The sequence below is a fragment of the Anopheles darlingi genome, chromosome 3 (genome assembly GCF_943734745.1).
Source record: "Anopheles darlingi chromosome 3, idAnoDarlMG_H_01, whole genome shotgun sequence".
Taxonomy (NCBI): domain Eukaryota; kingdom Metazoa; phylum Arthropoda; class Insecta; order Diptera; family Culicidae; genus Anopheles; species Anopheles darlingi.
This window is the reverse complement of record NC_064875.1, coordinates 54,267,042-54,274,541: the sequence shown is the minus strand read 5'-3', so window position 1 is coordinate 54,274,541 and position 7,500 is coordinate 54,267,042. Positions and strand designations below refer to the sequence as shown.

At 51.6% G+C, this 7,500-nt stretch overlaps 1 protein-coding gene across 1 annotated transcript in view; it reads left to right on the top strand.

Moving 5' to 3' along the window:
• Nucleotides 1-7,500, top strand: part of LOC125955051 (clavesin-1-like) — a 165,475-nt gene that overhangs the window by 47,175 nt on the left and 110,800 nt on the right. The window lies entirely within an intron of this gene.

Sequence of the window (7,500 nt, the reverse complement as noted above, 5' to 3'; positions counted from 1 at the left end):
GGGGACGACAGATACACCGGCAAGCAGCACATCACCTGCGCAGGGCCGCCACCACCACAGCCACCGACGTCACTCGACGTCGCAATCGTCATCGCGCTGCTCGCATCACCGTCAGCACCACCATCGCGGAACGCGCGGTCGCGGAGAGGCTGAGGACGACGAAGAGCGTGAGCGATGCCGCAGTGAAGAGGAAACGGGCGGTGAGGAAGAAGAAGAAGAGGAGGAAACGGGTGGCGAAGAGGAGGAGGAGGTGGCCGGTACGACCGCACCCTGTACCGAGGATGAACGGCAGGCCGCGTCCGGTAGTGTATCGACGATGTACGCCGAGAACTGTCACTGCAGCCGCGGTAACATCACGACCACGGACGATGACGACGAGATCCAGCAGTACTTTGTGGTCGATCATCAGCAGCAACAGCAGCAGCAGCATCAGCAACAGCAGCAACAACAACACTGCTATCCGGTCGGACAGCAAACGCTCTCGAGACGCCCGTCAGTGTCGAGCTGCACTTCGCGCGTTTCACATCGCAGCACGCCACGATCGCGCCGCGTAACGACACCGATGAGCTGCTGTTCGCACCATTCACACCATTCGCAGCCGGCACCGGTGACGGCATCGTCGGCCGGTGCAGCACACCCGGCCCGGCGTAGCCAGGACGGTGGTTCACCGGCCAGCCGCCGTACCCTGCCGACCGATAACAGTGGTTCCAATGCAACGATATCGAACTTTAACATTAACCCGGCCCGGTTCCAGTGTAGTTACTATACGGCGGACGAGAGCGAAAACTCGTACTGTTCGATCAGTGGGGAAAACATCCGGCAGATCCAGGCCCAGACCGCCATCCAGCATCGGTTGGATCGGGAGGAACAGAAGCAACGGTTGCTGCCACTTCCGCTGGCACAATCGAGCGGCCCGGGCAACGGTACCGGTGGTGGTGGTGGTGGTGGCGGCGGCAGTCCGGGCATCAATCCGCTCGATAACGATAGCCAGCAGGATGTGGCCAGTTTGGATGAGGGAAGCCTCCTTTCCACCGTCGGTTCGACTTCGAGCGCCGAGCAAGGTGGTCCACGAGGTGGCGGTGGTGGTGGTGGCGGTGGCGGTTCAACGACGACCACCACAAGCACCACAACCTCGACGACGCAACGGCAACTGCAGCAGCAGCAGGTCGGTGGTGCCGGTGAAACGCCCAAAAGTGCCGGCAGCCAGCTCGTCCTGACGCCGTCCAAGATAACGATCGAGAACATTGGCCAGCTGTCGGAGATCGGTCCGGAGCACTACGAGTTCGACGATCTCGACATCAACATCCCGGAGATCTTCCAGTCGCCGTCGAAGATCAAGTGGAGCTTTCTGGCGAATCTGGACGAGAGCAACAAATCGAACAAATCGCGCATCAGCTCCGTCTCGAGCTTGGTCGATGCGGCGAGCAGTGGCCGGGGCCGGTTCAGTGGTACGGAGTCGGGCGGTGCCGACGTTAGCGAGACGGCCAGCGACAACGAGTACAACAACAGCCCGAACCGGCGGATTCGCCGACGACGTCCGGAACCATTGCCCAGTGAGGCGATGATGATGATGGCGGCCGTTGCTGGTACTTCCGCTGGTGGTGGTGGCGTTGGTGGTGGACATCAATCCACGACGAGTGGTTCCACCGTCGGTCCACACGGTATACAGACGTCCTCGTCGAGCTGTAAGATCGAGGAGCTGCTGAAAAAATCCTCACCGTCCGCTTCGTCCGACTTCAAGACGGTTTCGATCTGGCGCGCGGAAAATGGGGACGAAGGTAACGCGATCATCTTCCACCATGAGAGCGAAATCGTAGAGAACTGCTGTACGAACCATTTTTTAGACCACAGTAGCTACGACGTGTGCCGGGTGGACAACTGTGACTATCTGATCAAGAGCAGCGACACCGATACGCCGGCCCATGGTCACGGTGCAGATGGTGGTGACGATGATGACGACGAGGCTAGAGGACCGCAAGGACGCCGACGGCGACGTTCATCGTCCTGCACGAGTCTGTGCAAAAGTACGGAGCGGCTGAACAACGCGATCGTCCCGCCGGCCACGATCGCCGGTACGATGACGAAACAGCTCGAACTGAAGCAACGGAACATCTTCACTACGACGCTCGCCGCTACGACACCGAGCGCAGCGACGATGACACACGCAGCAACCGGTTCACCTGGGCTAGTGATGGTCCCATCCAGCACTACGATGGGACCACAGACATCGACTGGCACCGGCACGGGCACGGGCACGGGCACGGGCATCGCGACCGCTGCCACCGTGTACAGCATCATTTCGCCCGATCTGAAGCGCTTCGAGAAGCAGACGAACCTGAACCGCAACTCGGTCAACCTCAGCCAGAACCTTCCGCCGTCCTCTCCGTCCTCCTCGTCGACCTCATCGATCTTTGCCGGCAACTACGGTTCATCGGCGTACCGGAACATCAACCACACCCATCACCACGGCCATCATCACTCGGAGCAGCAGCAGCAGCAGCACCAGCACCAGCAATCGGAGCAACGCGATAAACACTCGAACACCATGTCGCGGGCTTCCTCATCCCGGTCACGCTTGAACACTGCACCGGCGAGTACGGTTTCGCGTTCGGCCACCTCAAGCCTGCAACGTCACAGTGTTGGTAGCCGCGGCCTTTCGCTACCCTCCGCTAGCGGTGGCGGTGGTGCCACCTCGATGGATGGTGGCTTCAACAACAACAACAATCAGCAACCGAGTGGCAGTATCAACAACAACAACAACAACAACAACCAGAGCTACTACAGCAGCACCTTCGATCGTTCAACAGCGGCGCGAACTCTGTCGACCGCTTCTTCGCTCGGGCTGGTCGCAGCAACCGATGGCAGCATCCGGGAACCGGGTGATCCGTCCGCACCACCATTCAGCATCTCGGTCGCCGATGAAACGACGGCCGAAACGGTCGCAGCTGCAGCGGCCAGCCAGTTCTACAACAAATCGTACCACTACAACCTGACCGCCCAGAATCAGCTGTATTTCCAGGCCTTCTCGAATCTGGTCCGGGAACAGGAGCAACAGCAACAGCAACAGCAACAGAACTGCGAGTTCCACCAGCAGCAACCGCAGACGCCATCACCGCAACCACAGCCCAGCTGTCCGCAGTGCTACGAGTACTACGGTTGCCAGGCACAGTACTATGCCAACGCGACGAACGAGGCGGACAACGAGTTCGCCGAGTGTCATGGCGCCGGTGGCGAGAGCGGTACCGGTGGTGTGATGCGACGCCGGGGTGGCTGGCGGCGTAACGTCGGTACTACGCTGCGCATCAATGGGTTGGTGCGGGTGGTGAGGACGCGTGCCCGCAAGTGTGCCGACTACATCCGCCAGAAGGAGCACCAGAGCAACAACCGGTTCCGGAGGCGCAAGTAACGCTGTCAGAAACGCGACGAACAGACGTAGAACTGGAGCAGAAGGGGTAGAGGGAGGGCGAGGGAATACAGGCGGGTGCAAATCTCTTCTAGTAGGCCGGGAGGGGTTTTGAGGGAGGAATTAAGAGAGAAAAGCGCAGGGGGTGAGTTTAGTAAATAAGGTTCTAGGTTACGAATAAGGTTAGTACTGCTCGAACTGCACGAAACTAGATTAAGCGAAGACACAGCCGCCACTGCTCGAATCGGTGGCGGCAGCGGCGTGGCAAAACGCACTGTACTAACCGTGTACTAAGCGGCGTTTTAAGGGTTAAGCGTGAAGGTCGACGGTGGACGTATATTGTTGAACAGCGTTTCTCGAGGTTTTCCGTTGTTTTGCGTTATTCTGTTATTCGGTGCCAGGTGTAGCGCTGAGTAGCTTTGTCTCTGCACAAAAACATAAGGTTAGGACAGTAGATACTACCCATCCCTGCGTACCGACGATGCCGACGGCGGTGTGTGCGTGTTTGTATGTGTGTATGTGAATGGCTAGTGGACATTCGGATTGGGGAACTCTCTCTCTCTCTCTCTCCCTTTCTATGTTTCTGGGTCCTAAGCTAGGTTTCGATGAATTCCAGCGATCACTGAAGCGCAGAAGAAGGTATCGCCCCGACGTTTGTACAACACACGCGAATTGGGGATACGCGGATACACATATGTATAAACACACACACGCACTCATACACCCCGACTTCTTCTGGTTAATGCAAAACGGAATTGTTGCACGTTGTTGAAATGAATTTTGTCCCCAAGTAGGTCCCCAAGGGGTCGCAATGTAGTGGACCGTTTTCAAGGGCTGCTACGCTTGCGTGGCGGTCGCAAATCTCGGTCACTTCGTTGTTGCTTTGTCGTACTCGAACGATCAGTTTGATGCTTTAATTTGTTATCGCGCGATGGCAGCGTGTATTGTATAGTAACATCCAAAAGAAGAATCGTTTTTCCTTTTCTAGTTTTTTTGGCCAATTGATCGAATCGGAACCCACTAGCTAGGTACGAATGGTGAGAGAGACATGGCCCTTTAGCGTTCACTGTAAAAAAAAAAATATGCCAAACGCTAGGGGATGTGGCAAAGGCTACTGGAACGAGATCAGAGCCTACTGTATAAGCACACACACTGCGCAGCGTCAGTATAGACCGTGTACTAAAAGGGAGCAGAAAAGGGTAAAGCCAATGACGAATGGTAGCAATCACATACACACATGCACACACTCACGCCCGCAGGCACGCACGCGATCGCTTAAACACGAATGGGGAAGTAAAGCGGAGGCGGTGAAGAAAAAAAAATACAAAACATAAAACCAACCAAACCAAACCAACCAAGGAACATACTTTAAGCGTCAAAACATGTAGATAATGATTTTTCTGTACTTACGTCTTAGCAATTTGACAGACACAGAAAACATCAACGTAACACTACGGTTTAATACGGATGAGTGAGCGGTAGGAAGTGAGCAGAGCAGTAAGCAGATGATGATGATGATGATGATGAGGATGATGATGATGAACCTTATATCTTATAGCCTAGCAGTTACTAAAGCGAAACAGAGAAACATGAGGTAGAGGTAGAGAGGTGTGAGAGGAGAGTGGAGCAGAGAACTAGCAAATATACTTAGAGGAACTTAATTAAACCGAACCCCTCTCATCCACTCTCTCTCTCTCTCGCACACACTCTCCCCCCTCCTCTCTCTCTTTCTCTTTCTTTCTTTGTATCTCTGCCCCTCTTTCTCCTTAAAGCAGACATAATGATATCCTTATCCTACCGTCTAAGGCAGTAGATAAATTTAAAGAAATAAATGCAGATGCGTCATAACCGTAGCATCGCCACCACCACTACCACTGTTGTTGGTAGCCATTACATTCGGTCAGGTTGGTCAGACTCCGATTGTATCTTAGTACTGGTAGTAATATAAATAATAGCAGCAGTAGTAGTAGTAGTAGTAGTAGTAGTAGTAGTAATAATAATAATAATAATAGTAGCAATAGTAGGGCCTCCTGCTGAGTAGCAGTCTAGTAACGAACAATTGATCAACTGTAAAGCTATCCACTGCAACCGTTTATTCGATCGTCCTTTTTCACACACGGATGTGATCGCCAGCTCTCTATCTCTTTCTCTCGCGCTCTCTCTTGCTCTCCTTTTCTCTCTCTTTTATTGAGAAATCTTGAAAGATGACGCATGATGCATGCCAACAGGATTCGAAAGGGGGGAATCGAGAGCTAGAGCGCTGAAGGGGGAGACATTGAGCAACGCGAAGAAGAGAGCGAGAGAGAGAGAGAGAGAGAGAGAGAGAGAGAAGAAAAACACTTAACAAAATCGAAACCAGATTAAAACATATAAAGTAATTTTGATGCACTGCCAAAAAAAGGTTTTTAAGAAAAACTTACCTACCGTAGGATAATGCAGTTATGAAAAAAAAAACGAAGGAAGGAAAGAAGAAAGTCTAGCATATTAGCATACTGCTCGCGGTAGCGATAAACCGTGAGCGTTTCTAGCGAAACGACCCTAGTCAGCGCGTCTCTGGGCCACTCTCACTCGGAAGCCACATTATGGGCAGCGAACAGTTCGGCAGAGGACAAGATGTTGTAAGATAGAGCATTAACGCACTCACCTCCACCGTAGGAGCCGGTACAAGCGTAATCTAGTGGCAGCACTCCTCATCCATCCGCTGGTCACGCGCACATTGATTTTTTGGTTCTTGGCGCTTCTGCTACAGGATTCCATTAAAAGGCGCATCCCCGTAGCGCGTGTGTGTGTATGTGTGTGATTACGTGCGATATGGGAGGCCACATTCAAATCACTGCCAGCAAAGTGTGCACTGCTGATTCCCATTAATCATCGCCATTCCACTTTGTGTTTTCCCGGGGTCAGTTTTTCGTCGATCCTCAATCATCCGCCACAGACAGAGAGCAACGTAGTTGCGTACGTTGCGGGCAGCCCGCAGTGACAACCTAAGGATGAGATAAATAATAATCAATAAAAAAAAGAAATGTGAGAAGAAACAAAACAAAACAAAACAAAAAAACAAGTGCGAAACCAGTTGAGCCCGCTAGGTAGTACGTTGTATAAGATTGCAAAATGAACAAATAAACATGAAAAAGGCGAAAAAAAGAACACCCAATTAGAGAAGCATAATAATCCACTTTATGAACGATGCATACAATATAATACCCGAACGAAAGCATTCAAGCGCCCAGGGCAAAACATTAAACGCACGCTCTAAGCAAGCATAAACCTACAAGTGATGATCGTACCGATGAGTTAAAAGCGGTTAAGAAATGAAAATGAGAGCGAGGGTAAAAAAATCATCAAAACAACAAACAAAAAAACAAACAAAACGAACATGCAGACACACAACATACACAACAACATCTCACAGCAAAACCCATAATAACACAACACAACCAACAACTACAACATCAACAAAAAACGAGTTCGAACAATACGAGTGTCGGTAGGAAATGCGCGTAGCGAATGGGCGAGCAAGCAAGGCAGCTGCCATGTTGCGAGCCGATCACGCCGTGACGATAAGAAAGGAGGGCGAACACAGCGCGCGCGCGCTCGATGAGTTCGATGGGTGAGTGAGGTGGTTAACGTTAAATAATTATAATAAAATACAATGAAACCGCATTATATACATATAGATATACATAGATATATATACATACAGAGCATAATGAGTAATTCGTAAGTTTTTATGAAAGACAGGCGCGCGGCATCCTGTTGCAGTACTACTATTCCGAGAGGGCATTTCGGTCACGAGTCAAGTTATCGCTCCCGGGAAAATAGACGCAAAGTGCTCAAATGCTACGCGATGTTCCCCGATGTAGTAAGGTAATGAGTAAAGCAAATAAAAAGATTCTCGATAATCTCAATCCGTGAAGAAAGAGAGTGAGAGTGATTGTGTGTGTGTGTTTGAGAGAGAGAGAGAGAGAAGAGTAGGGGATTGTGGTTACTATCAACTGGAAGGGTACCAACGGTTGATGATTCTAAATGTAAATAGCTCTCATAATGAAACAGTCGCAGCCGGAAGCCAGCTAGGTGAATAGGAGGAATCGATTAAG